The sequence below is a fragment of the Geospiza fortis genome, unplaced genomic scaffold (genome assembly GCF_000277835.1).
Source record: "Geospiza fortis unplaced genomic scaffold, GeoFor_1.0 scaffold10, whole genome shotgun sequence".
Taxonomy (NCBI): domain Eukaryota; kingdom Metazoa; phylum Chordata; class Aves; order Passeriformes; family Thraupidae; genus Geospiza; species Geospiza fortis.
The window spans coordinates 5,223,679-5,232,986 of record NW_005054326.1 but is presented as its reverse complement, the minus strand read 5'-3'; positions in this window follow the sequence as shown (position 1 = coordinate 5,232,986).

The following is a 9,308-nucleotide window of genomic DNA, read 5'->3' as shown; positions in this document are numbered from 1 at the left end:
AGGAGAAAATAAAACACCATGTATTTTAGCTGGACTTTCTTCTCCTCCAGCCTATTGCTTAAAGCAAACAGCCTTCCTGCCATCATACATATGGAGCAATGTGGGCACTCACCCTTCTGCAATCCTGCTGCTGTCAGCTCCTGACAGAGGGATAGCCCAAAGCCATGGAAGAACCACACAGATGGGCAAAAACCAGCCCACAACCCATCCTGGCATAGCTCTTCCACAAACACCACGGTGAAAAGCTAACCCTGGGATGAGGCTCAGATCACTCAGATCACAGTCTAGAGATCACAGTCCCCCTGATATCCTTCTGGGTACATGTCCCTCTTCTCCCCATGCCCCTTCTGGCTGATCTGAGCACCTGTCACATCCCTTCTCAAACACAGTTGTGTGTTCTCATGGCAATGCCATGTCACAGTTGTCCATTTTTTGGAAAATCTGCAGCACAGAGATCCTTGACTTTGGATCCCAGCTGCTAGTGGCTATGAATAATTGGTAATTAAAGTGAAAGTGATGCCATACCTAGGGATTGTTGTGCCTCTAAGTTTTCTCCAGACTACTCTCAGGAGACACAGGAGAGCTACCAGAGGTAAAAAAATAAATCTCAGCCTACTAGGTTTACACAGAGACCATCAAAAATATGCGTCTGTATTGTTCTGACCTCTAGATCTTTTTTCCTTCACATTTTCCTAACCTTTAAAAGGCATGTAAGATAAACAGAGAAGAAGCTAGGCAGACAACATCCTTGGAAGAGATGTAGGAATATAATCAAGCCCTCAGACACACGCACACAAACACCATAATTTATCTCTTCCTCCTCCTGTTTGATATTATCCTCTGTTCTAGTATCATAATCTGTTGCTATGGAAACAGCTATGATGTCACTACAAGAGGTTTATAGATGCCTTGAACAGGAAGGAAAGGTACAAGATGATGGGAGAGGAAAAAAAAAACCACCTACAAACAGCTGCTGAGCAGGAGATGTTCCAGGAATGGTAAGTGTTAACAAGCAAAAGATAAATACATCGATGTGCTGGAGTTGTTGCAGACAAGAGCAGAATACAAACCACACTTTAAAAATAAAGGATGCTTACAAATTTTGCCTAGAAGTAAAAATACTCTGGGCAAGCTAAAGGACCTTCCTGAAAAAAACAAACTTTCTCTGTTCAGCAAGTTTTCTGGGAGTGGATATTCTCTGAGTATTGCTGCTAGAGTCCAAGTCTTCACCAAGCTGCTCCATCATCTGATGTAACATTCCCTGCTGAAGTGAGCACCCCATCAATGCAGCCAGTAGCAGGGAGCTTGCTGGCTATGCCCCATCCTGTGTATGCCTCTACAACCTGGAACTAGAAAAAACCCTCACATCCTCAAGCAAAAATAAACAGAACCATAACATTCCTTAGGTTGAAAATGACCTCTAAGATCACTGAGACCAACAGTTAACCAAACACTGCCAAGTGCACAACTGTGTCCCCTAGAACCACATCTTTACATCTTTTAAATACCTCCAGAGATTTTTAAATACCAACACTTCCCTGGGCAGCCTGTTCCAGTGCTTGACAAACCCTTTCCATAAGGAAATTTTTCATAACATCCAATCTACATTTTCCCTGGTACAACTTGAGGTAGCTTCCTCTTGCCTTGTCACTTGTTACCTGTGGAAAGAGGCTGCCCACCACCTCATTACAAGCTCCTTTCAGGTGGTGGTAGAGAAAGATAAGGTCTCCCCTGAGCCTCCTTTTCTGCATGCTAAACCAACCCATCTCTCTCAGCTGCTCCTCCTAAGTCTTGCACACAAGATCCTTCCTTTGCTGCCCTTCTCTGGACACGCACCAGCACTTCAATGTCTTTCTGTTAGCGCTCTGTGCCTTTAAGATTTGTTTCTTGGAGAACACGCAGCCTTCCTGGACTCCTTTGTCACTCAGGTCTGTCCCAAGGAACTCTATCAATCTGTCTCCTAAACAGGCCAGAGTCTGCCCTGTTCTGAAGTCCCTTCTGCTGAGCCCCCTCCTCACTTCTTGAGCACTGAAAACCAACCAGTGTGCCCAAAGCAGCCTCCAAACACCCCATCACCTCAAGTCCTTCTCTGTCTGCATGACACAGGCGCAGCAGGGAGCCTTCCTTCAGCGGCTCACCCACCAGCTGGGTCAGGAAGTTATCTTCCACACACTCCAGGAACCTCCTAGACTGCTTCCTCTCTGCTGCTTCCTCTCTGCACAAAGACATGCTGAATCCACTGGATCACATCCAGTAGCAAACAAACAACCTGACCCCTAACTATAAGCAAAAAAAGAGCTCTTCTTGCTCTCTTCACCCAAGAGCAAGACCACAACCTTACAGACTCACTGCCAAACACACTGACACACCTGAAGTGCTACTAGAGAGAACAGTGTGCTGAGCCTCACATGCTTGAGATGTGCCATGCACACCCACGTGCAGGAGGATGCACATGTGGTTTTCACCCAAAAGCTCAGGTGCTGATGACTGGGTCTCTGTGCTTGTAACTTTTTTTGGCCATCCCGACTGATGGTGAGAGTAGAGCAGACATGATGACAGAGATGACAGGGCAGTCATGTATGTCCTTAAAGACATCATGTGCAGGCTGAGGGAAAATTCAACATGAATTTTGGAGGAAGGAGGATGGCACATCAGATTTGTCCTGCATAGACACCACTGTCATGGGAAGAGCAATGGCAGAGAAGGAGGAAAGCACAAGGATCTCAGATCAACGAGAAGTGCTGGTGCTTCAGAAAATCTCTGTCCCATCAGATGGTGAGTGGGATCAGAGATTTTAAGTGAATGCCACAGCATCAGTTTTGCCTCTGGTGTCAGCTCCACATGGGAAATGCCCAGAGAGACTGTCTGTTCTGCCTGTGAGCATTACAGTATAGGCAGTGTCTCCTGTCCTCGCTCACCTTCTCTTCCAAAGATGTTAGAAACAACTCCAGGGGAATAAAACTGGGAGAGACTGAAGTCTGAAGAGAGTGGGAGAGACTGAAGTCAGTAAGGGCAACTGCAGAAACAGTCCAAGATGGAATCTTCAGCATTTCACTCAATTTTCCGTTCCTGCCAGCCTTGGCTGCGACAGCCTCAGCCCCTGAAGATCTCAGGGATCATCTCCCTCTATTCTGTTACAGTCACTTGCCCTCATCTTTGTTCCCCATGTCTCTCTCCTCCTGTTCCTGACCTACTGACTTACTCCTTCTCAATCTTAAGCCCACCCTTTCCTTTCCCAGAGCAACCTCTGTCACAAATGTTGTGGAAAACCCACACATTCTGATTTCCTCTCCTGAAAAGTGTCCCGACAATTTGCATGATGCACCCTCCTGTGTCTGTATCTATATGAAATGCAAATCCTTTGGGATGGTAACTATCTACCCCTTCACGTCAATGTCATGCCTAGTACAGTAAGGTTCTGCTTTTGCTTGGCACAGCAAATACAACTGTTATTAGGAACACCTTAAAAGCACCAAAGTAGAGTAAAAGAATAGGTATGAAAACAATGCCAAGTGTTGTGTGTGTTTTCCAGTTTCTTTTATATTTTGTGGACGAGGTTCTCTTTCTGGATTATATGAAACCATTTCTTCTCTTCTGTACTTTATATTTGGGGCTGCAGAAGTGACAACAAAGCTTACATCGGTGAATAAACAGAGATTGTGCTCTTTAAATTGGCAGGTGACATCAAGCAGGATTGCAAAATCGGGGGAATTAGATAATTCAAAATAATCATGACAAATTGAAGGGTACAGGATGACATTCAAATGGGACAGATCAAAAATCACAGACTCAGGTAGGAAAGTCTACCTCCACACATGTAGGATAGAAAATGGTTCATGAGGCATCAGACTTCTTGGACAGGATCTGTGAGCCACAGCACATCACAAGCTGCACAGAGATGAACGACGTTATAATGCAGAAGTTAAACCAAGTAGGAGCACTGACTGTAACAGACACCAAGGAACACTTCTGCTCTCCTTGGCCAGCACAGGACCCAAATACAGCACTGTGCTCTAGCAGTGCCACTCAAGAGAGAGATGGACCAGCTGCAGGGAGCACAGAGAACCAGGAGAATGGTCAGAGGTGAAGGGGAAAAGATACAAAAGAAAGAGCTGTAGAATGTGTTCAAGATATGATTTCGCCTAAGAAACATAAAAGGAGGGATGTGACAAAGACAAAGGAATAGTCTTCCTACACCCAGTTAAAAGGACAATGAATCAGAGCAAGCAAAGCAGAGAGGAGTTACAGAGGGGGTAAAATCCTTTAAGTAACAAAGCAAAGGGCAACGATGACAGCCTGGACATGCTGTGGACTGTCCATACATGGGGAGTATGCTGGGCAAGCCTCTTAACATGCTGGACAGGCATTTGATATTCTGCTTTTAAAAAATCTTTCCTTTGGCCATTCCCTATGATTTAAATGATTTTGGTGAGAAGTAAGTTTCTTTGGCATTTAAGCATAGTCCAGAGCCCAACTTGTCAGCCTTCAGGACCCAAGGAGATGTTAGCCTGCAGGGTTCTGCCAGGTGACACCACTGTTTCAGGTCTTGCTAGCACCTTTATGGATTGAAATCCATAAAGAACAGAGAAGGCAGCTGCCCTTCATGGTTTCCCAAGTATCTCTGGCAAATACCAATGCCTTGTGGGATGACCTTTCCTGCTTTTCAGGGAAGGAGCTGGATGTGACTGCTCTTATTTTGTCCTTCCAGAGACAGACGTCAGCACAGGCCCCAGAAGGTGAGCGGGACAGAGAACAATGTGTAAATACAGTGAGCTTCAGCTTCTCCAAATGTATGTGCCACTCAGCAGTGATGCTGAAGAAAACCAAGGGAGCAAACTCTGGCATCCATCACCCAGCATAAATCTCCCTCTTGCTCCAGAACACAACACAGACAGGCTCACGCTCATCACGTGCAGACCCTGCTTCCCCTTGTGTAGCTCCCTGGGTTTCACTGACACTGCTGCTGATCTGGATCAGAATCTAGCTCAGGAGCAGCTCAAGGGTTCACTTCTTGAAGATGCTTCCCTTTGGCTATTCCGCACATGCCCTGTGAGTAAGCAAAAGACTGTTCTTTGGCATCATTCAGTCAGTGACCTGATCAGACAGCCACTCTTTATGCAGCACCTTGAACATATACAGCATTGTATAAATACACACTGTTGCAGCTTATTGTTACTTCCATTCGATAAACAAATCCTAATGGCACAGACAGCTTTTTAATTTATTCCTGACTCTGGATTTTCCCAGGTTTTTGAGATGTGGAAATGCCTTTGCTGGCCTACGGAGACAGAGGCTGCTCCTCCACTCACGTGCGTGGGCAAGTCTTAGTAGAAGTGGTTTTGCCATCAAAATTACCTTATTCTGAAGGCTAACTGAATTCAGGAGTGGTCCCCAAAGAGAGGCACTTGTGCTTTCCTGAGGATGGACCTCAGTTTGCTGACATGGCCAAATGAGGCAGTAATCAGGGGCACTCCATGCTGTAAATGAGGGGTAGCAGTAACACACCTCTGCTCTTCCTGCATGACAAAATATTGATAAATGCCATGTCTGGAGTGAAATTATCATCTGTGTTTATTTTCAAAAGAAAAGGTGAATTCTGTACTGCTAGGGAAATAGTTTCAAAAGAGAAGGCTTCCCGTTAATTACCTTCGTCCACATTAGGGTATGTAAACAGCTCAAGAAACAACCTTTTCTCTAAACAATGTTTAATTCTCCCTTCTTGTTATCGACCAGTTTTCCTCCCAAAAGTAAGAGAAAGATCTATAAATAATATTTCACATTCAGAGGGCAGATATTTCCTAGCAAGGGTGAGGAAACAACGTCATTTTATAAATGGAGTGATTAGGCTATAGAGGCCATGAGTCAGAAAGGTACTCCAGCATGCGGCCAGCTTTAAAGACATAAACAATCCTAATGAAGTCAGCAGCACTGTATGGGAGCTTAAATTTAGGCACAGACCTGAAAATATCTTCTTGAATTGGGATCAGAGAGGAAAAGTGTCGAACCTTAAAAAAAAAAACCCAGCAAGCCACTCTTAGCCTACCTGTTCACTACAGACACAGGGATGGGGACACCATAACAGCTCTAAGCCAACCACTGAATGCCTTGGCAAACTCTTCTCGGGGGTCTTGCCCATGAGCATCACTATCACAGTTGCCTTGAGTCCTGCAGCTAGAAGAAGCTGTCTCATCTGGTGTCTTAGCCTGGTCTGAGCAGAAGGTGACTGCCCTTCCTTGACCTCACCATCTGGCAGGACAGTGCTAACACCACCACCTGGGACCCACTTGGTGAGGTCCACAATCAAGACAGGGATTTACTTCCAGGCCCAGGTCACCAATCCTGTCATGATTTGACTCCCCAACTGTCCCCCTGACCAAATATTCACATGCACTACTGCTGTGATGTGGCCAAAATCAGGCCTTATTCATTTAGCCACCCAAGTCCATTACCTATCTCCAAATACACAGTCTAACTTCCCAGGGCTGAGCTTAAGTTCCAAAGCCTCACAGGCATCAAGGAGGTCTCCAGGCTGTTCCCCACCAGTAGAAGAACCTACACTGAACATCAGGCACAGGCAACTCTTATCCCGTTTGGATGGAACCAAATCCAGTGGTCTGACAGCACCACGTAGAACTGGGCAGTAAATAACAATGGGGAGAACTAGTGATAAGAAAAATGAAAATTATTTCACTTCCCAGGCCAGCTGAGGTGTCCAGCTGAAGCCAAGTGAGTCTGCCCCACCTGTCACAGCCACGAAGAGAAATGCACTGCACAGAGTCCACGGGCTGATGACTGTGGTGGGTAACTGAGCTTGCCTCTTTGTCTGCTCACCCCAGCCCCTAGTCCCAGCAACGCTCTTTCCCCTTCTGAAAATAAAACAGCATTTTTCACCCATTACATAGCAAACTTGTTTAATCACTAGACACAGCAGCATGATAAGAACAATAATTTTAACTGGAGGGGGCTTCCTGTTATCCTGGCTATAGCCATATCCTGAGCAAATAAAAACTTAGGCTTTTAGTCCCAGCACTGACATAGCTTTAGCTCTGGTTATTATTTCATAAACAGGAAGTGTCTCTGAGTTATCTCCCTGCATGAACTTTGGGGTAAAGACCTTTACTCTGTCTCACTGGGGCCACCTCCCTGATGAGCAAGTTTTGTGTGCCTTGGTGAGATTTAAGGATGCATTCGAAACCCAGCAGGGCTGGCCTGTTTCTAGCATTAAATGGGATCTGATCCACAAGGAGGACAGGGTCAGATTTTCCGGCTTTCCCGGCCCCACGTGTGACAAGGATAGCGTGCAGGCAGGTCCCTGCCTGTGCTCAGCTCCAGCAGCCGCACCGGTGGTGAGGTGCAATTTACAAATATTACCCAGATTAATTCCATGAGCCACCCACATAGAAAACTACCGATGTGGCTGCTAAAAATACACCCTGAATTGCAACAAAGTTGTCAAGAATAAGTAAGGAGCTAAGCGAACACGAACGAAACCAAAACAGAGGTAATCACTGTTTAGAAAATAAAGGTTAATACATATAAATACCTCTCTTTACGCAATTGTGAAGGATGCCAGGTACCAGACGCCAAGGAAATCACTGGAGACACCCATCCTAGGCAAAAATCCACCCACAGCCTGTGCTATCTGGCAGATCCCCCCTCTCAAACTGGGGTCTCCCCTGGACCATAGAGCCTGGCTCTGCTCTCTGCACAGTAGGAAATGTCACAAGGTGAGCACACAGGTGAGAGTAACACTGCCTAGAAGAGGGTCCAGAGAACCAGGTTCTTGCCTGGCTCAAGCCATTCAGCTCCTCTGTACCAAGCCAGTACAGCCCCTCCTGATGAAGCCACATCTCTGGTGCTCAGAAGGATGGCAGCCACTAGCTTGCCCCAAGTCTGGAGCAGAGGCCATGTAGGATTACACCTGATGAGGTCTGCTTTGAAACTCATTTCCTCGTACAGCTCACAAATGAAACTAAAAACCAGGTCAAACATTGCGCAGCAGTGTTACTTCTGGTTTGTTTCACTTGTTATGTTTTTATGTCCTTCATTTTGCTGCTAAGCTCTCCACCACTCAGGAAAAAAAATTTAAAAAAAAAAAGAAAAAAAAAGAGCAAAACGTCCAAATTCTTTAAAAGAAATGGCAAAATTCTGGCTCAGTGTGTGTGGGAGAGGATTTCACACCAGATAGTCACTTATTTATCATGCCTCGCCTATTAATATCAGGTGAGGCACCATTCTGCTTCCCAGAAATGGTATTTAAGCCAGCTGTTCTGCACAAGCACGCACCACCCTCACCTGCACGTCGAGAACGCTGGGTGACTTTCTGCCCGTGCTCTATGTTAGCACTCACTTCAATTTCTACTGGAACCACTTCATAAGGCCTTTGAGGTGTCACATTTCCTCCCAGGGTGCTTTTTCTGTCCAAGAGCCTATGTTCTGAAAGCGGTACGGCGGGGATACGGTTTCACCTCTCCTCGCCTGCCTTGCGGTGGTGGCGGTGGGCGTGCATGTGTGCCACCCGAGAGCTGTGTCTGCCCGCCGCAGCGCCGATCCGAGCCCTCGGTTCCTGTGCTCTCCTCAATGCCCTGACTCTACCTGATGCTCCAGAGGAGGGCTACAGACCGAACTGCTTATGCACACAAACGTGAGGCTCGCAGGGGAGGATGGCAGTCCTTGCCTCCCTCCAAGGAGGAAATTGCATCCTCTGCGATAAGTTTTTATCTATGCACTGAGATATTGCAGGGAATTCTAAGGACCTCTCATGGCAACTAGGAGGCGAAAAACAATCATTAACCCCTCCTCCACCTCCCTCGAAGCCAGTCAGCAGCAATTTAACCCGCAAGCATACAGCAACACAAGAGATAAAACAATTTATATCAGCCTTTACGCTATCTCCGGCTGCTGCCATTTAGGATATTCACCTATTTTGAGGCTTAATGCATGCTGCAGAGCCTGGCCGCAGACCCGTCCGTATCTGCTGCGGGGAATTTGTTTCTACGGGTCACTTTCAGGGCATTTTTCCCCATCTGCTCTCTTTTCCAGTCAGGCAGAAGCAGGGGCGCCGCTGAAGTTAGGATGCTCTAAGGAACCGCTAAACTTCCACCGCACGCTCCGGTGCAGCACCGCCGCCCCCTCCTCAGGAAGAAGCCGGCGCCCTGCTCGCCCGGGCAGTGGCCGAGGCCTCTTCTCCTCTCTCCTCTTTCCTCCCCTCCCCTCCGCTGCCCTGCCCGGCTCCGGGGAGGCGGCCGTGCCGGCGCTCGCCCACTGCGGCGCGCCGGGAAGGGGAGCGCGGCCGGGCTGACCGCAGG